Below are 21,283 nucleotides of genomic sequence, written 5' to 3' on the forward strand. Positions count from 1 at the left end.
GTTTCTTAAATGCAAGAGAATGACAGTTGCTTTTGTTCATACAAAACCTAATATATAAACAGTGGTTATGTTACTGATCAGCAGTGTCCAGTTCGACTATTAAATATTTACTGAATGGGTCATATTTGTTTACCATTGTGGCTAGTATAGTGGATATGGAGATATTAAAAAGGTAGCCTTTGCCCTCAAAGCATTCGTTTGCGTACAGGAGAAGCCAGCATGAGAACAATGAATGGTAACCCGCAGCACAATGTCATATTGTATGGGTACTCTTCTCAAAAACACCCATGGAGGTCAGACCTATAGCCACTTGAACTTTTGTTCCAGCATCAATGCCTATCAAGGGGCCCTCTGAGATAACCTTGAGTGCATTCTGATCATTTACGTTAACACCTGGTGCTTTAGCTGTTGTGATCAGCTTCAAGGACTCAGACCTCTTCTTCAGGGACATACATAGTGCTCTGTGTGCCTTACAGATTTTTTTTTACACAATATTGTATTCTAATTTCGTTTTCTGAGGCTCTTTGAGCTAGGATTATTTCTCTTTTTAGGTACAAATGCAAATCACTTCACTGAACTGTAACAATCTCTCTGGTGAGGTAAAGCAAATAACTATGTATTTAAACACAAATAGTTTATACACTTAGGTAGTTTAAATACAAAATGTCGTACTGTTTGCTACTGCACTCCATTTGACTTTGACTAGAGAAGCACATGATAAATATTTTGTGTTCCAGATACCAACTGAGCATAGTTTCATGCGTTCCAAGCTGTTCTTGCCACCTTTGTACCTAAACAACCTGGCTACAGTTTCTTAGTTTCTTCTAACAAAAACAAAACCACTTGTGCTTTACAGCTTATGTACTAGGACAAATGTTTTGAAATAGATCAATGAATTTATTGAGGAATACTGTATGATTAAACATAGCATGAGGGTATAAGAAAGTAGGAAATACATCTCAGTTTCTTTAAAAAGAGGGAACAATTTTTCAAGTTTTACACAAAGTCATGGACTAGATTTATTTAGAGAAAATTCAGTGTTTATAGTCATCGGATTGCAATGCACAGTGCTCTCACCAGGCTGGGTAGAAACTCCAAACAAACCTAGAAATAATAATTAATGACTAGTTTATGTGGTGACTATAGTTCATTTAGGTGATACCAGATGGCTGTGTCAGATACCCACCGTTACTAATTGAGAAAAATACCTCTGATTTATAACCCTAAGGGGACTCTAGATAATATTTTGTCCACACAATACAGTTATGGAAAATATGAGACCCATAGCCATGGTTCAGTATAACTCTGAGAATAGCTTTTTATAAAAAATCTGCTTATTAATCATGCTATATGCAGAATAATACATAGAGATACCATTTATGAGATATATAAAGCCAAAAAACCCAAAGCAAAACAAAACAAAACACCACATGCATTTTGAAGAGTTCTCTGTCTAACTACTCTTTCTCAACCAACCTCTTTCTTTTCCAGTTTATTCAAATAAAGAAATAGGAGGCTCTTAATTTGGTCCTCTTGGGTGGTGGCAAATCTTTCTTCTGGGGCATTTGCAGTGTCTTCAAACACTCTGTAGAAAAAAGTTCTACAGATATATTGGTCCAGGTCCCTACAAGTCATTGCTGATAGTGACTTTAGCTTTTGAGATCAAAAGATCTCAACATTTTTTTCTTAATGGCACATATAAGGTATTGACTCATCCTTTCAAGCATTCAAGTTATTATAATATCCCTCAAAATATTCCAAGAAGAGAACATGGGACTCCCCATTACTGTCACACAACATGTCTAGGCTCCATCACAGCAGTTCTAACCTTCATCAAATAGGCCACACGTTCTTGTTACTGTGTTAAATGCTACAGTTTCTTTCTGTTCCTCGAAAGCAAATACACAAGAAGCAAGTGAGTGGGATCACATGCTGTTGTCTCTTCAATATATTCAATTTTGTTTTAAAGTTTTTATTTGAGATCCTTTATGATTGGTAACAATCTCTGTAACGTCCCTAACAAGCGAGAGTGGTAAAGCTACTGCTTTCCTCTCTTTTCATAAATAAAAATTTTGTGGCGAGGAAATCTCTACCCGAAACGTTAGTACTTTTCTCTGGTCACCCAGCATCTTACAGTCAGGGTTAGGAGTAAGTTAGAAATTGTACTCTATCAATTATGGTCTCCATGCGTCTTTCTAACAAGCTTCTGGAAGTAAGAGTCAATTGTGCAGGAGTTGAATAAGTGTAGCAATAATACTGGCTTGATGCTATGCCCTTAACGTGCTTCAGTTTGAAACACGCACAGCATCTCCAGCCAGTAGGCCACCTTGCCTTATGTTCTGAAACATTATGACCTTTGCAGCAAGCTCCCAGTACTGCTCTTTGCAACTAGAAGGGCAAGTTCTGGAGAAAACCCATGATTTCTTCCAACTCGGGGGATTGTTGTCTAAATGTCATTCAGTCTTTGCTTCTCACTAATTATGTTGGAAAGAGGCCTCAAAAAATGTCGTGGCTTTTCCGAAATTAAAAAAAAAAAAGAGTCAACATTTATGGTGCACATCAGAAAAACATAAATCATGTGGATCATTTGTTCAACTTGCCATCATCCTGCATTATTGACGACAACGCAGCATCAGATGTGCCTGGAAAGCCACAGACAGCAGCTGGAGGCTCCCTCCCTTCGCCAATGGAACACTGAGCCTGTCGCACTAGTCACTGTGTTCAGCACTCACAATGCAACGTGCTCTGAGTCAGTTTATACACAAGTGTCTGTCACACAAGAAAAATTATGGCTTATAAGAGGGAGATAATTCCTTCTAGTGACCAAATTTGAATAACTAAAATTTACTTGTGTACATGTACACTATACATGAAACACACGAACTATCTCTGCTCCTTGGAGGAATAACAAAAACATGAAAAACTTGCAGTCAAAATCTAGTGTCAGATAGGGCACAAGCAGTTCCTAGATTCTCATCTAATAAGTGACACACAATTTCCAAAGACATGGTCTGATTATACTGTTGTGAGCATCAAGTGATGAGGAACGTTCTCGAAAGGGTGGATGTAGACTTGGAGAGTTAGCTCTGGACTATTCCTCTGAAACCAAATTTGTCTTTAAAAAGGTACGCCTATTTTTTCCTCCTTGTGTATTTACTCCTTCTAGTGCTTTAAAAGTTACTGTTATCAGAAGATCCAAGCAGCTATGAGAAAAACTGGCATTATTTAGAAGTTAGGGAACCAGGGTCTAAAAATTGCTCAGCCTGTGACAGTTCGTCATGCCTAAAACAGGTCCTTCTGCAGCTGGAAGATCAAGTGAAGATCTTAGGTGTCATTGATTCTTCCAATAACACTTGACTTTGCATCCTTATTAATGTGTACTTCCTATGGTGATTAGTAAAAGTAAAAACAGGAACACAGTTACACATCTTAATTATCCACATAGATTCTGTTCAATTGAAATCCAGGTATTCCTTTAATTGACAGTCCTAAGATCTGTCAACACAGGAAAGAAAACAAGTCCATTGTAAGTCTGCAAATTGGTATGTATTGTGAACCAAGTATATGTTCTCTTCTAGAATGCTTTAATGAATAATTTATCTTTCAAATATTTCCTGAGCATTTCAAGTGAAATGCTACCCATGTTTTCTAGTTTATATTGCCTTCTTGTTATAGAATTTAAGAACAAATTTTATTTTCTACACTGCTGACTTAGCAAATATTTATTGAGGATCTATAAATGTCAAGCACTGAACTCCTAGATTCAGTGACTATAAAGGAATCAGACACAGAACATAAGAGTCTACTTCTTCGAGAAGATTCCAATTCACTTAATAGTCAGGCTTACAAGTAGATCAATTAACTTTCAAATAATTAGGGTTTAAGCCAGATCTTTGAAACACTTGGAAGAAGAGAGGTTGGCTGCCATCAGAAAAGTTCCAGAAACAAGGTCCCATGTCTTATAATATAGACTGCAAAAATGACAACTATCAGGCTATAACCAATCAACTGATATGTGTGGTTATATGTGAATGGTGTCGTTAGGAGCAAGAGCCCTCATCTATGATAAAATACTATAAGAGCCTCATAAGAAAGATATAGAATTATACAAAAAGACCTTGTGCACACAGAATAGACACACATAGATGCAGCTGTCACATTTATTATCCCCCAGACCTATTGAGCCATATGAGCCATGTTGAGCCTTACTACTTATTGGTAGTGTGCGCCAAATGCAGTGTGTGCCTTCTTCAACTCACCTGCTATTTTACCAGTGTAATTCCATGCACTTAAGCATTTAATATCTGTCCAACAAATCAGACTACCAAGTCCATGAAAGAAGGGGAAAAATTCTTTTGGTTAACGTAGCCAGGTATAAAACTCATCATCTGTACCTAGCAAATGACTGCTGCGGTAGGGGTGACCATCACTGGGTCATAATGAGCGATGATGCATCATTACCACAGCAAAGCATCAAGTCTAGTTGGGCTCCAGAGCATTATTCATTTTCTTTGAGAGCAAAACCAGTAACCCAGACCTACTGAAATAGTGCCCTCTCTCCTCAAAATTAAGCTCAGCAGCCCTTCTTGCCTCAATAAATTTTCTATTTTTTTCTGTACATAAATTAGCTTCAAGGCAAGCAACCTGTGCATGGCTACATATAACGGTATCGTGGTGATAATCGCTTTCCATCAGGGCCATTGGGCACGCAGTGTAGATACATCCATTTCGTTTTGTCTAGGAATTTGAGAGACCAAATCTCACGGGCTTCCTCCCTTCCTTCTAGAAAGCTGCCACCTCTCCTAGAAAGTTCTTAGAGGATTCCAGTCAGATTCCCCTGAGACTTCATTACTTCCCAAGCCCACGATGAAGCATTCTTCTGAATAAAATTAAGTTCTACTTCTTCAAATTAACAGCAGATGATGAAAGTGCCTGCCAGTTCTGTTGCCTTTCAGCTGGGTGTTTTACTCTTGCTGGGTCATTTGTAAAATGTGAACCTTCCTAATGCGGACCTAGTTAGTCATTGGATTAATGAGTTTCAGCTGAATTAATAGTGCCTAGCACACTGGGAGCGTTCAATATTAGTCACAAGCAATTTGTATGCTGACTTAAGTTGCTTCGCTGAAGAACGTTGGCTGAAATCAATATTGTGTAGCTCTCCTACAGCTTTAAGTCCTACAGACTTAAAGAAGAAGATGACGACTGTAGACAAATTTCCAAAGAGCTCAGATTATACATAGCCCTGGAGCTGACGTTCTCTGAATCTTAAAAAGAATTTGCAAAGGGCGTTGAGACTAATTTCTTCCGGGAGTTTTCTACAATTACACAATTTGGCTAAGTCCAAGGTGATAAATCTTTCTGGAGTTAGGTTTTTCTTCCTACAAGTTTATCTATGTGAATATCTTCCTGTATCTGCCTTTACTGGCGTGTAGTTCTCCATCACTGTGATCCTTAAAAATGAGTAGAGGAATTCTGTCACAAGCAGTTCAATACGGCTCAGCCCATACCCTTGTTCCGGACAGGTCCTCAATAAGTACAGTTTAATTAATTTAAAATTAAAATAGAATTCAAAAGCTTACAGAAGTTAACTGAAAGTGTCATTGACAGGCAAAACAAAAAAATTCCGATCAGCAAAGAGTTATGTTCGCAGAATTAGGAGGTGAAGCCTGTGCTTGGCTCTCAGTGAAGCACATGCTACCCCAGGCCTCAGGACACATATTTGCATTTTGAACGCTTTTAATTACAAGGAATTACAATTCCACTGAGATCCCCATAGCTCCAGAATGAAGTTTACAGAAACAAATCAATATGACGTGTTTGTTAAATTATAACCTTGGTGGGAAATCAATAACGTGCTTGCTGAGAGACATATTTGAGTACTCAACTGAATTGTGGCATTTCTTGCCAAAGGCTGAGTATGATTATTTATTTAAGCATAGTCATTAAGTGAACTACTTCATCTTATCGGTATATTATAGTGACTCTCGTATGCATACGTTGCCATGACACTAGTTCTCAAGCTATGCCATCCCCAGCTTCCCCAGGCTTTCCTGTCACTAGTCAAGGGCAGGAGCATCTCCTTCTAGCGCTTGTTAACCCCAAGTATTAGTCTTAATTACTTTTAAATGATTTGTCTATAATGACAATACTAAGAAAAGTACAAGTTCTATAATATAAGGACTTGGTTAATTACTACATATATCGTTCAAAATTAATATATTTTCTTCACACTACATGCATAATTGATTCTATCCTATAGGCACTAGAACCCAGCCAAAGAAAACTCTCTTCTGACTACCTGTTGCCAACAGAAACCATATGAAAAGAGACAGATAAAAAGGTAAAAAAAAAAAAAGCGACAAAAAACTTTACTTAAACGTGGCTGTTTATTTGGCGATTGAAAACGTGTTGGGAGAGGGATCTTAGAAAAGTGTTTGTGTGACAGAGCTATAGATTCAAGTTTGCATTTCAGTCAAACAGGAACAAAGCAGAAGTTCAAAGCCAATGGCCTTCAGCGACTCATGGAAGCATGAATATCAAGGTGTATCAATTTGGGAGAAATTAAGCACAAATGACATATCCTAGGGACTGAAAAGTGGAACATCGGTGGCAGCGGTGGTGATGTGTGCTTTCGGTGAAGGAGAAATAAAAGGAAACCCTGAGAATGCAGAGTCAAGGCGGTATGAAGAAGGCCCTGTACATGGGAACAAGGAATCTGTGAAGTATGCTAGAAATAAGGAGAAAGAAATGAGGGATCAAGTGAATCCCTGATGGCCCCAAAGGTCAACAAAGGGTATCATAAAAAGAGGTTCAAATTCATAGGAAAGAGGCATGTATGCCGCAGCCATTTAAAAAAAAAACTATTGATTATAGCCTTTTCAGCTAACTCTAGTGCACGTAGACCTGTGTAGAGATTTTCATTTGAACGTGCTTACATCGCCACCTTGTGGCTCAATGCAGATCCTGCACACAGAACTAAAGGAAGCAAACCAAACCCAAAGCATTAGTGAAATATTTGTTTATCGCAAATATTTGAGACAAAGAGTTAACAGAAAGATCACGCCTAGAATAAATATCAATGATTATTAAGATAAACCACAAATTATCTTTGATTATATTTTGCTCTCTCAAAAAACATATATAATTCATATGTTGATTGAATTGTCTTAATCTTTATATTAGCTGGGTTACAGTTATTCTCCTGGATGGGGCCAGTTTTTGAAATTTTTTATTGATTAGTATATGCATATTAATCTATGATATGTAAGTGCAGCGAGGCGTGAACATAACATGGTGCATGTGTGGAAGTGCGAGAACAAATTTCACCAGAGTTTGCTCCGTCATGGGATCTTGAGACTAACACAAGCTTCCAAGTTTATGTAGAAGGAGTTTTTATCCTAAGAGTCATCTCACTTCTCTGATAATACCAAATTTTACTGAGAATATGAAGTAACCATAGCTCTCATACATTACAAAAGAATGCAATGACTCAATCAATGTCCAACTACACTACAGAATTCTGTCAGAAATATGCCTAAAAAGAGTCTTACATATGTGCACCAAGAGACACAGGCAAGAATATTGCAGAAGCAGACTTAAAATTTTGCTATTTCTGAGGAAAATTCATAGAAATAGTACCTATGTTCTCAGCAGAGAGAGAGAGAGAGAGACAGAGAGACAAAGAGAGACAGACAGACAGAGAGAGAGAGCTCATTATTGTAAACTGTATAATAAATTCTTGTATAGACTTTGAAAGAAATAAACTAGGCTTACACCTAATGTGTGATTGAGTGCCCACCCAAGGGTGAAAAATATCACCCTTTGGCTGTTGATCTTGGGTACTATTAGAAAACACGTTTAGCAAGCCCTAAGGAGCAAGTAAACATCAACCCTTCCTGGCTGGCCTCTGCACAGCTCATCTCCAGATCCCAGTCCTATTGCCTGACTTCCTTTGATGATGGGCTAATATGTGCAAACATAAGCTGAAGTAAAGCCACTCCTCTCTACAATTCTTATGCTCTTTATATTTGATCACAGCAGGAGAAACCCCAAATCAGACAATATATAACTACTTCAAATAGTTGGCTTTCGTGGCTATGGGTTCAGAAAATCCATAAGACAGTTTAGAATCCCTTGAGAGGTTTATTCTTTATCGCAGAAATTTCAGTTTTAAGATCTTCCGATTGAGGCTGGAGAGATGGCTCAGCCATTAAACATCTTGCTGGGCTGGACGGATGTCTCAGCAGTTAAGAGCACTCCAGAGGTTCTGAGTTCAATTCCCAACAACCACATGGTCACAACCATCTGTAATGGGATCTGATGCTCTCTTCTGGCGAGTCTGAAGACAGTGACCGTGTGCTCACATAAAAATAAAAAATATAAACCTTTAAAATAAATATTTGCTGCTCTCATAGACGATTCAATTTCAGTTCCTAGCACATATGTCAGGAAGATCACAGCCACATACAACCCAGTTACAGGAAATGTGATTCCCTTTCATAGTTTCAGCAGGCACCAGTCTAAGCCACGTGTGTATGTATGTGTGTGTGTGTGTGTGTGTGTGTGTGTGTGCGTGTGTGTGTGTGTGTGTGCACATGCACGCACATGGGTACAATACACATATATGAATATACATTAATAACATTTTAAATATAAGAGACAGATATCCCATAGATGTAGACCAATATAATAAGACAGTGACATCAGTAGAAATTTATACAGTATTAAGTAATTTATACAGTGTTAAGACTAAGTGTGAACACCCTGGGCCTCTGTTGAGCATACTCATTTTCATATTATGTTATTCTCCGTTGCTTCTATAGCTATGGGAGACTTATAAACACGTGAATCATTTCATAATGAATCTCAATCAATTTTTACCACAATATGAAGTACTTGTTTTCTGAAACTCTAGGGGTTCTCCCAGTATAATTTTGGGACGTGGGGCTCATCTATCTGCTCTCGTTGTGTGTGTGTGTGTGTGTGTGTGTGTGTGTGTGTGTGTGTTTATATATTTTTACTATTTAAGGCTCTTCCTGTGAATCCAAACAGAACCATGAGTCAAGAAGGAAGATTTCTAACTCAGCATTACACCAGACGTTCAGATTCATTAAGGAAAAGTAGTGAGCATTTGCATGTAATGTCTGCTTCAGTGGCTCCAGAACCTACTGCTCACAGAGCCCTTGTCCTGAGCCAAGAGCTTCCCAAATTCCACCTGCCCCGACCCCTTTCTCCTTTCCCAGGTGACAAATGGCCTCAAGAGAGAGCTGATTTAGTCACCAGCTACTAACAGGTTTTTTTTATAAATTATTTCTGATATGTTCTGAGAAAAGACGTGGGGAATCTAGAGGAATAAGGTGTGTGAGCATTCTGTCACTAAGCAGAAAAAATGGTTCGTTTATGGGCATCAAATTCTCCTTCCTTAAAGCTGGACAGAGGCAGATCTCAGTGCCCTGAAGACTTTGTAACTTGTCTGTAAGAGTCTCCCAACTATTCCACCCTACTTCTGCCAGCCTTGTTCAACAGATAGAATGAGCTATCTTTATATTGTGGTAAAAAAACACGTAGTATGAGATCTTTATCATCTTCACCATTTGGGATGCATTATTTAGAAGTGTTAATTATATCCACCTTGAAACTCTATGGCACCTCACTCTCCATGTTTCCCTCGTCTAGATGCTGGTAACCATCATTTTGTTAACCTTGCCTGTTCATTTTACCACTCCCACCACAACACATGAGTAAAATTACACAGCAGTCGTCTCTTGCTACTTGCCATTTGTCTCAGTATGCTCTCCCCGTTTCCTCTCTGTTGAAGAAGATGTGATCCCTTGGTTCTAAGGCTGAATGACAGTTCATCATCCACATATATCTACTTCAATTGTGGATCCCTTCATCTACTCTCACATACCAGAGTTCATCTTCCCTCTTAGCTATTATGACTCCTCCTGCACATATTTCTTTAGGGAGCTGTTTTCTATTCTTAAGTTCTACACCCAGAAGTACAGGTAGGCAACCTGGTTCCAGGAAAGCTGTCCTGCCTCACAGTCTTCCCCCTTCACTCGCCCCTCAGGAGAACACTGCATTAGTACTGGGTTCACACTGAAGTCTTTCCTAACTCTGCACTTGTGACAACACTGCCTCCTTTATAATGCAGTTGTCCCAGCTCCTCCCAGGAGATCATCTTATCATCTTTGGTCCCACTTATTCCCTTTGGACAGTGTCCCCACATCTTCTAATGAACAGGGATCTACTTTGGAACTCTCTTGATGTATCTTCTCATTTCTTTAATTTGTTAAATAAGTTTTTCCCTGTAACTTTGACTACAACTAAAGTTCCACAGGCAAAAAATTATTTTTCTTATTTATTTTTGAATCCAAGTAACTCATGACTACAGCTCCTCACCTAGATTATTCTTCCCTCATGGTTAATCAAATTAGGGAGGACTAAAGAACACTGAGGTAAAGAAAATTACATTTGAGGAGTACCATTGTGCTTACTAGTTCAGCAAACCCAGATAAAGCATTTACTTGATAGATATAAGGATCAAAACAAGTGAAAATACAATAATATAATAATGTACTACCTGGGCCATAACCTATTTCAGGAGAGGGCAGAAGTTGTTCATGGATTTTTGAGGTAAATTTCCTGCAATGACTGGGGATCACACAATAGGTAAATTTTATTATCCTGGTTAGAGCTATTAGTTTATGATCACACAAGGTATAAAATGCCCTAATCATACAGATCTCACTTGAATGGTATATCTACAATATTTCAAATTTTTAAAATAAGTATTTCTCTCAAGTTTTCAAGGTTTGCTGAAAGCTTGGAAATTTTAAGAGGCTGTTGAGTTTGTCTGTAATGGGATGAAAATACTCTAAAGTAAAATTTTAACTTTATTCTAACACAACTTTTATGACTTTGTTTCAAGGAACTCAATATAAGGACCCATCTACAAGCATCGCAGTTTTTGAAAAGGGAAATTATGCTCTAACACTCATTTACTTGACTTGTGATCTGCTGTTACTGTGCCAGTGTGATGGCCTTTTGCTTTTCAGAAGTAATCTGAGGTGTCTTATTCTTGACGAAACTGCCCTGTTATAACTTCAGTGCTAGGTTAAATGTACCTCTGTGGGAATATGTTCATTGTATGTTTTATGAAGTATTTTCATCATGTGAGAGACATATGTTAAATGTAGAATTTCTGAAATTGTCTGTACTGACAATTTTCAGTCACATCTGCCAAAGAGGGAACCCATCGAGGGCTGAATCCCGAGTTTCTCTGAATATTGTCAGACTTACTCACTCATTGCAACTCATTTCACTCTTAGTGGAAGGGGCTATGAATGAAAAGCTACAAACTCAGTGTTGGCCAATTTTCCTACCAGCATAAGGCAAAGCAAAGAGATGAGAAGTCACCATTTGGAGTAAAGAGATAGGAGATGTTATATAAAACAAAGAAACACAACAACAACAACAAAGTCAAAAAAATGCATACGCCAACCCACTATCTAGAAAGCCCTATTTAAATATCAAGAAGGACAACAGGTAAGGAGGAAGGAAATATCAAATGGCTTCAGAAGAAGATTCTCTTAGCTCATCTGAATAGATTGTTAATACAAGATATGCAGGAAGGGCAGGGTTGGGTAGTCCCAGAACTGTAGATGATGGGGCATAGAGATCAAGAGTTTGAAGTTTGACTTGATTAGTAATGAGTTCCAGACCATCCAGGACTACGTAGTGAGAACTTGTCCCAAAAGAGAACACAGACATGTGAACTTCAGCATGAGATCCAGTGTATGGAGCACCAATGTGTCTGTGCTTTATTCCTGGGTAGCAGGAAACTTCTGGGAGATTTTGAGATCGTGAAATATTTATTTAAAGAACCATCTAGGGATTGTTGAATGATTTGGTTGATGGAGAGATGTCAAAAGTGTAGTTACTGGATGGCTCTATTCATTCAATGAACACTTATTTAGCATTTATTAAATATTTATCACAGCACTGCAAATCTTACAATCAGTCCAGAAAACCATTCAGTCAAATAAATAGAAAAAAAGATGACAGTTAACAAAGACGTTGTGTCTGCGCACAAGTTTGCTGTGAGTTTTAGCCCAAATTCCATTCCACTCGAATGAGTGTCCTGGAGGCTCATGAGAAGTGACATGACCCTACCTTATCCCCAAAATGAAGTGATGGAAATAGGCCTGTTTGGGGTGAGGTCAGGTGCAATGTTCCTGAAGAGACTTAGTTACTTAGGTTAGAAGTGATTTGGGGTGGTTCAACTGTGCTTTGAAAAGGGGATGCAATGTGAAAAAAATGAAGAAATAGAGAAAATAAGCTAGGCGGATAGGAAAAGGCTTGAAACATGTTTGGAAAGGGAAGCAGGGGGCAAACTCAGAGACTCTTGGGAGAGAAATTAGAGCTTGGTGGGAGAATTAACAGTGGAAATGAACTAAGAACAGAGTGAGAATCCCTGCTGAAAGGGACTCCATGTGACCTATGTGAGGTTCTTTCACTGTGTACCAGAAAAGACCTGAGGATGACTGTGTTGCATGCCATTGCCTTCTCAGGGCTACTAAGCCCCAAAAGGTCAACCTGGTTTCACTCAGATGGGAAGTCATGTTCCAGCAACTCCATCTAGTGATATGAACAAGTTACTTTATTTATGTCTGTGTCTATGTTCCCAAAAGAAAAATAAAGGAAATAAAAATAGTATTTTCTCATTAAACTCATGCGTGTTTGTAGGAGCCTGGCATATGAAAGACTTTAGTAAACACAAAGTCATTTCTTTCAGTAACTCAATTTCCTACTTGAGCACCTCAATCAATTATAAAATGCAGCCCCAAAGACATTACATTACATATTGTTTTATTTGGAAAATATTTAAATATCACCGTAAAGAAGCAAATTTGCTTGTGGAAATGCTGACATCTATATAATGGTCTATTTGTAAAGAATATTCTTTTAGCTGGAATCTACTGTCAGCATTAAGTTTTCGCCGTTGTCTTTGGATCTTCTATTACTCTACACTCTTTTATCATAGAAACTATGAGACAGAGGCAGCTGGGTAAGAACATCACAATGGACCACATTGTTTTCACCATAGATAACTGAGAGCTTGTGTACTGTGGCCTTGGTATCTTCCCCATTGCACAGAATCATTCACACTGGTAAAGAAAGCATGGTGATGTCCTAGGAGGAAGCTCAGTGCTAAGAATTGTGTACTGCTCTTGTGGATTACCCATGTTTGATCTATAGTACCCAGGTAGCAAAGCTCCTAATTCCTGTGACTCCAGCTCCAGGGGATTCAAAAGCTTTGGTCTTTTCAGGCATTACACAAGCACATATGCACATGCACACTGGGGTGGGGCAGAGAGGGGGGGGATCAAGAATAAAACAGATATTTCCTTTTTCTTTCTTTCTGTCTCTCTTTCTTTCCTTTTTCTTTCTTTCTTTCTTTCTTTCTTCCTTTCTTCTTTCTTCTTTTTTAAAGGAAACAAAGAGTCAAACTAATTCATCTGGGATATGAACCCATTTGTTCTCAGTTTTTGCTTTATATTAACTCCTGATTCCTGACACTTTAAACTTAGTGACCACTGATAATAAAGATTTTGTTGAATGCATTTCAGTCTCTGAGTATCACAGACGAAACACAAGCAAATGGATACCTGGAATACAATTGAGGTACATGCAGCCTGCCCAAAAGAGTCCAGGAGATATGCTAGGTTCAGGTGAGGATGTAATTTCATTCCGGAGTATCAGATATGTTTGGAAGGCTTGTGCATGGACCAAACTAACTCCATAGGTGAGTTCTGAGCAGACCTCAGGATCATAGGCAGAAGGTACAAGCATGGGCACAGAGAATAAGAGTCTCTTACATTTAAAAAGAAATAGAATAGCACTTGCTGAATCTTTAGAGTGATGTTTCTCAACCTGTGGGGCACAACCCTTTTGAGGGTCAATGGTCTCTTTCACAGGGTCACCTAAGACAACTGAAAGAAACAGATACATTACAATTCATAAAATTAGCAAAATTCCAGTTATGAAGTAGGAACAAAAGTAATTTTATGGTGGCGGTCACCACAACACGAGGGGCTGCATTAAGGAGTCACTGCATTAGAAAGGTTGAGAACCTCTGCTGTTCAGGCCCAGATCACATCCTTGGCATGTCAGTCTGCCTGTGTTCAAGTGGGTTTTGTGCTAACTTTAACTGCTCTGTGATGTCTATTATAGTTCCGTGGATATCAGCTACCTCTAATATTAGCAAGGCCTACCTATTATGCATTAGGTAGGGTCTACTTTAATACTGGTACCTGTTTGACATTGATAAGAAAACGGGAAAGTAGAGTCCCAAGGCATGTACCAGGAGTGAGGACTTGTGCCAAAATATACACACTTCTTAACAAATGTAGTCATTTGAAGCTGTATTATGCCAGCCTCAGAAACACAACCACCATATTTTTCAACATTTGTTCTAATATCGTATATGATATATAGAATCATGTATGTGTATAAGTGAAACCAGTGGAACAGTTGCAGAGGGAAGGAAATACAGTAGAATAGAAGGCTGTATCCTCACTGTGTAATACAAACTTGTATAAATGAGACCTTAAGGCTGGAGAGATGGCTTAGTGGTTCAGAGCACTGGCTGTTCTTCCAGAGGTCTTGAGTTCAATTCCTGGCAACCACATAGTGGCTCACAACCATCTGTAAAAGAGACCTTATATTACACAGTGCTACAAATACATGTATTCATATTTTGGTTTCCCATAGCACCAACTGTCATGCCCATTAGCCTGATTTTTATAAAACATGAGTTAATTTCAGAGAGCTTCCATAGTTGCCCGAAGCCACATTGCTTGTTTGTGGTAGAAACAGAATTAAATCCCAGGACACTGGGGCACAGGTACTTGCCATCACTTGTTTAAGCATATTGCCAAAGTGAACCCTTCCTTTTTTCATGGGCTCCACAGCTTCCAGGGAAGTGTCAGCTTCTCTCTTCTACTGTGAGCGCCTCTCACTGATGCTGCAGACTCACAGCTGGTGGGGTGAGTCAGACAGAGACTGCCCACGGGATCTTACTGTTCTCCAATGAATCCAGTAGCAGTGAGCCACAGAGCATTACTCAGATAGTATTTGAAGTTTTGCTTCAAAAGGACAAACTAATTGCTGGGCTCTTTCTGAGATCATCGCTTTGATGTCTTAGTATTGGAGCCACTTGCCGTCAAAAGCTGGTCCTCCATAGTAAACCCATTAGCGGCTCCTCCTCCCTATAGCTCTAAGCTGGCGGTGACTATCCAGGTTTCCAGGCTGCATCAGCTCCCAAATTTAACTCAGCTCAACTTGAATGAGGATTTCCTAGTGCCTGAGCATGTTTCATTGCATGAAACACTCTGGGCCTTCTTTTCTTCAGCATAAGTGCTTGATCATGCTTAAATGTTCTGTTTTCTGAACCATTTTAATACCTCTGAGTAATACACGTTGCTCAAAGTATGGAATTAACAATCACCTGGAAATAGCTACTACCAGAAGATTAATATTTATCTTTTGTTCTTCCTCCCATATACTTGAGGGTGTTTTGTATGCTTACCTGCCAGGGGTCAGCTTAAGCAGGTGTCTTCCTTCTTGTTGCTTCTTCTTGAGGCAGCTGAGAGGAAAGAGAGTCGGGCGGAGGGTAAGACTTGGTCTTAATGAGATATGGGCATTAGACTTTGTCTTACGAGATATTGAGGTTGCTGTATAATAAAAAGTTTACTTATCTAAGTCTGTTACCTTGCTACTGAAGATAAGCCTTTGTACTATCTCAGCAGGGATTGCTCATCTCTAACTTTCTGCCTGCTAGACAGTCGGAAGTCTCAGGAAGAAAAGGGGACACTTAGAAAAGTGATTATAGCCTTTATTACTAAGTTGTAAAGCATTTTCTATGAAAGCTATCTAAGGGGAAAAGCAGAAAGATCCTAAGTGGAGAAAGGAAAAAATTCTTCTCTAATCAGGGAAAGACAAAAAAATTCTAATAAGGGAAAAAATTCTCTAATCTCTTTGTCCTTGTACTTGTACATCTTTCAAAATACATGGTCACATGTTAAAAAGTTCATCGCAAGTTCACATACAACAGATCAAATGATAATTTGAAATAGATGTTTGCAACAGAGGATATTTACATGCATATTCATTAGGAGTAATTGTCTGGTTAAATATCCATCACCTGATCAATGAAGGTTTAAAACTGTAACTAAGTTATTAGTGAAGTTTTGTATAGATAAACCCAGTCAATATTTTATCTTCTGTCCCAGCACCTATAGTAAGTCATTAGTTCCTTTTTTATGACCTTTTGTTGACTGTTTTACAACCTCTTTCTGAGTAGGCGAAAGTCTGGTTACCATCTAAGAGCAGTTAACTGGTGACACTTGGGAGACTGTCAGAGTTCTCACTGCAGTTTTGACTATCAGAAAAGGACCTAATAGCAGCCTCACCATAAAAGAGCTTAACAACCACTGATATAATTTTAGGAATTCTTACAGGATCATCATTAAGACCTGAGAAATCATCTATTTGTTTGTATAGTGTCACTACAAGACAGTACATCTTCACAGATCTGCAGAGATCTGCTCCAAAGGGGTAGGCTAATACCTAGTTATTGTTACATATGTTTAATAATAACAGGAAAACATATCGATATCAGGAATTTTTCCTATAATGAATTCTCTTATGGCCTTGCCCCGCAGATTATATTATAATCTGAAGCAGATCATCTCAGGAAGATCACCTGCTAGTTATTAGCTTGTCCCATTATGGCTCCTGACATCTGAGATTGCTACTCACCTATATGTATGACCTGCTAAGTCTAGAGGAACATGTTTGAGATGGCCTCATCTCTGTGTTGTCCATTTCTTGTTGCTCTAAGTTGGTGCAGGAAAAGCAGAAAACATGATTGGTTCTCTCCTATATGCTACTTTTTTATTTTTTTCTTTCTTTAAAATCCCTATGCTCCCCAAAACATAAGACAACACTCCCAGAGTCTTACATAATGTTATTTTCCTAACACATTACTATGATGCCTGATACTTAGTAGGTGCTCAGTAAAACTGTTGTGTTTGTAGGCATTGAGACAGGTTGTCTCGTAGAGTAATGGAAATAGATTAAGAAACTGAGGAGGAAAATGTAGAATTGTTTCTCTGGTTTCTATCACTTTTAAAATCACTACAAAGCATGCAAACTATCAAATGTCCTAAAACACACAAACAAAAACAACTTAGGCTACATGCTGATTATAGACAAGAGTATGGGCTCTCTACTAAGTCTCTCCACGCAGTGTGTTAGGCAAATTCCTGTGATACAGGCTTCTACTGTCTCAGGGAGGATACCAAAGGATAGAGGGTTTGTTGAGTTTCCCAAGATTATGTGGTAGGTGAGGGACAAGGAGTTATCAAAATCATCTCTTCAGAATATGATTCTTAGCCACTGCTGTGGAGGAGGTTAAGTTCATTGGCCTCAAGAGTGGAAGGATAAGAATCCAAATAGTTGTTCATATTTTTTGCTCATCTTGCTGATTGAAATAGCCAAGTGAAAATTTAATTGTGGGGGTTTCTCTTTTTATTTCTTTAGTAACACAGCTGGAAAGTGCAAAGATCTTAAGACTCAATGAAATGGCGGGGGTTACCATGTGTCTTGAACCTTAGCATGTACCAGGCATGCAGTGTGTTATTCAACTCCTACACTTCTATGAAATAAATCCTGGTTTCTTCACCTACAATTAGAGGCAAATGAAGCTCAGAGATACTAAAAACCATTACCAAAAGTCTCTGAGGAGACAAGTGTCAGAATGGAAGTTTGGGCTTCTGTTTGCATAGTTAGAGCGGACTTTTCCTCAACTATGTCATACTGCAGCTTGCAGTCATATGACAGCTGTCTTGAAACGCGTCTTCACAGTGTACTTAACATTTTGAAGGTCCTATAAAGCCTCTTACTTTCACACTTGGAAATTAGAGTGACAACATCTTTTTTGTCCAGTTCTGAGAACTAACTGAGAAAAGGCTTTAAAAATCCCATTTTAATCTAAAACGAACAAACAAGAACAAAAAACCTGACTGTGTGCCACATTATGTAAATTCAATTCACAATCCCACACCCATAACTTTTCCACATCTTAGTCTGGGGTGCCATTTTGACAAGTTAGGTTTTCCATTGTTGTGAAAAGACACATGACCAAGAGGACTCTTACAAAGGTTGACATTTAATTGGGTATAGCTTATAGGTCCAGAGGCTCAGCCCATTATCATCATACCAGGAAAGCAGAGTCTAGGCAAGCATGAAGCTGGAGAAGGAGCTAGCTGAGAGCTCTATAGTTTTATCCAAAGGAAGCCAGGAGCAGACTGGCTCCCACATGGTTAGGTGGGTCTCATTGCCCACCCCTACAGTGACACACTTCCTCCCACAAGGCCACATCTACTCCAAAAAAGCCACACCTCCTAACAGTGCCACTCCTTGGACCAAGCATATTCAAACCACCACAACACATTCAAAGAACCCAGGTCTGTTTAACTCTTAGGTGACTCCCTGGATGAATCTGGCTTCACTCAGATGTGGGCCCAGCTCAGGAAAAGACTGTACTTCTGACTGGGCTTCTAGAATCTTCTCTGGACAGAGGGAGGGCAGATCAAAGTAACAGTGGGGTCTCTCTTGATTATTCAAATCATCAGTGCTTTAAAAAGAATCTTGAGAGCCATTAAATATTCATGAAGGCACCCTTCCTGGCAGCTTCTCCATTGTAGGTAATTACATAGGGTTTAAAATATCTGACTTTGCTTGGAAGCACACAAAGCTCTGTCAGCTGCAAGCAGACAGCTGATTTGTAATTTAATTAACATCCTGGCTTGTACTGTTCTCTGTGGCAAAAAGCAGGCAAGTATTTCCTTTTAGACGTGAGTTTGTCTGAAAAAAAATTCAAACGAAGTGCCTGGAAGAGTGGTTCATCTCTCACACCAGTGATCTTGCTTATATCCGGTTCCAAATCTGATAAAAATTCTTCTTTCAACTGTTCACTGAGCTAGCTGCATGGCTGTCTGTGGATTATTTTCCTAAAAGGTGTTATCACTTTTCAAAGGGGAGAGAGAGAGGGAGAGAGAGAGAGAGAGAGAGAGAGAGAGAGAGAGAGAGAGAGAGAGAGAGAGATCAGCAGCTTTGACCTACTTACTTTTTTTTAGGTCTTTGAATAATAGATATGAGGACAGGCTGGGCCAGACAATTCATTCACCATTTAGTGAGGACCCACTTCGTATCAGGCACCCCAGTCAGAGTTGAACAAAACAATTAGGGGCCTTGTTCCTGCAGAAGTATCAGTCCATGGGCAAGCAAACATCAAGAAAATAATCACAGAAATGTTGTAGGAGGCAAGTACAGTGGGGGATTTATACTCAAGGTAGAAACAGTAAGAATTATGTAATATCTGTCTCACCCTGTCTCTTCCCATATCCCTTCTATCTCATCACATCTGAGAAGAGAGAGAGAGAACCCCGGTCAAGTCAAACTACCATTTAAGAATTTATTTTAAATTAACGAAGTGAACATACAAACAGGAATCGTTCAGCTGCCCTGTTCACTCCACGGAGAAGTCTTCATCTTCTCTTGCTTTTGTTTCTTGTTGTCTTCTACGCCCACCCCCACCACCTGCACCCCTTGCCTTACCCACTTGTTTGTTCCTGAAATGCAGCAGATGCAGGGCATGGATGGACATGGGTCACAGGTCACCAGTCAACTGAGGAAAATAGGAAGGAGCTGGAAAAGTGCCAGCTCTACACTCTCGGGCCTCAAATAAGTAAAATGGCTACAGTGTTACTCAACAGGGGAGTTGCGGAATTGTGGCAGACCTGCTTGGAGAGGAAGTGAAAGCCCGTCCTTTTCCTTAGCTCATTTCTTAAGCCTGCTTCCTTCTTCCAGTTGGCTATTTTCTGTGTTCTGAGTTGAATTCATATATTTCCTAGGAATCATCACTTCCTTTGCAGATTTGTTATTTATTTCATATTCTCACTGACTCTACACTTCTCCTGAAATAGGTTTTTCCTGTTTGCGAAATAACTTCTTATTCAAAGAAGTTTTCTCCTGGCAAAGTCCTTCAGTCAACTGACTACGTAGTGTACTGGGTAAACATTATGGGAGATAAAAGTAAAGATTTGCTTTTCAACCCTTTGCAGAGCTTATGTGACAGAAGGAAATGAAATTTAACACAGAGAATACTGGTTTTCCATACAATTAACAGAAGCAACTTTAGCAATTCCTACATATCAGGATGGTGTAAACAGCATTATTCTTAATCTTAAACCTGTTTCACAGCATAGCTTTAAGGCTTAAATAGCAAACCTCTTCCATATTCTTTGCAATGTGTTTTCTGGTTGCATCTTCTAGATGTAAGGTGTTGTGGTAGCACCAAGAACTTAGAAGTACACACACATCTTCTGGTTTTCCTTAGCCTTTGATTTATATCATCTGCCCCTTTTATCTCCCTCCCCATCTCCCTCTACTTCTATCTCCATATTCCTCTCTTTTCTCTCTTTCTCTCTGTCTTGTGCCAACCCCTGCTGCAAGCGGGAAAGGGGAGTAGAGTACTTCTTGTTCAACAAAAGATAAACAGATTTTTATTTATGAGAACTTGGCAGATTTCCAAATTCTGGATCAACTGTGATCTGCTCTGCCAGCACAGCACAGCGCCACCCTTTGAACTGCCAGAGAACTTCCTATGCTGGACCAAGCATGTTTATGCTCCTCTGAATTCTGGGCACTTCCGTAATTTTCTGCCTCACACAGTAAGGTCTAATGTTCTATGCAGACCCTAGTAAGATTAATTTTAATCCTTTCACATGAGAGGCAGTAGTAGCTTAAAAAAAGATAAAGATATTTGCATGTGTGTTCTGCTTCATGGGTTTTTTGATTAGATAGATTGGAACATTGATCCAACAATTTAAAGTCATTTCTATTAAACTCACAGATATGGGTCTCTCACTTTGTGTCATGTAGGCACTGATGTGTCCAACACATAAATATGTTTCCCTCAGATTTCCAGACCATCATGAACTGTAGATACATGGGCAAGCAATTATAGTATGACTGTTATTCATTGGTTAGAGTCCGTGCAGAATGTTATGGGACGTACAAGAAGGTACAAGGAAGATACCTTGAAATTTCTAATAGTCCCAGAAATGCTTCCAAGGAGGTACGTATAAAAAGGTTATTTGTTGGAATCCAGTGTTGAAGAAAGTTTTAAGCTCAAAAACAGGGAGGGGTC

At 39.1% G+C, this 21,283-nt stretch overlaps 1 protein-coding gene and 1 long non-coding RNA gene across 21 annotated transcripts in view; one reads left to right on the forward strand and one right to left on the reverse strand.

Moving 5' to 3' along the window:
• Dlg2 (discs large MAGUK scaffold protein 2) overlaps positions 1–21,283 on the forward strand; it is a 2,051,694-nt gene that overhangs the window by 991,096 nt on the left and 1,039,315 nt on the right. The gene's annotated exons all lie outside the window — the stretch shown is intronic.
• On the reverse strand, positions 877–20,037 carry LOC120097344 (uncharacterized). Of its 2 annotated transcripts, none has more exons than XR_005494593.2 (4): positions 19,690–20,037; positions 15,596–15,652; positions 14,614–14,712; positions 877–13,997 (listed from the first exon to the last, which is right to left on the reverse strand). It is a non-coding gene; the product is annotated as an uncharacterized LOC120097344 (long non-coding RNA). The 2 variants fall into 2 exon arrangements; XR_010060655.1 differs by lacking the exon at positions 19,690–20,037 and adding an exon at positions 15,778–16,218.

This window comes from Rattus norvegicus, chromosome 1 (assembly GCF_036323735.1).
Source record: "Rattus norvegicus strain BN/NHsdMcwi chromosome 1, GRCr8, whole genome shotgun sequence".
Classification (NCBI taxonomy): domain Eukaryota; kingdom Metazoa; phylum Chordata; class Mammalia; order Rodentia; family Muridae; genus Rattus; species Rattus norvegicus.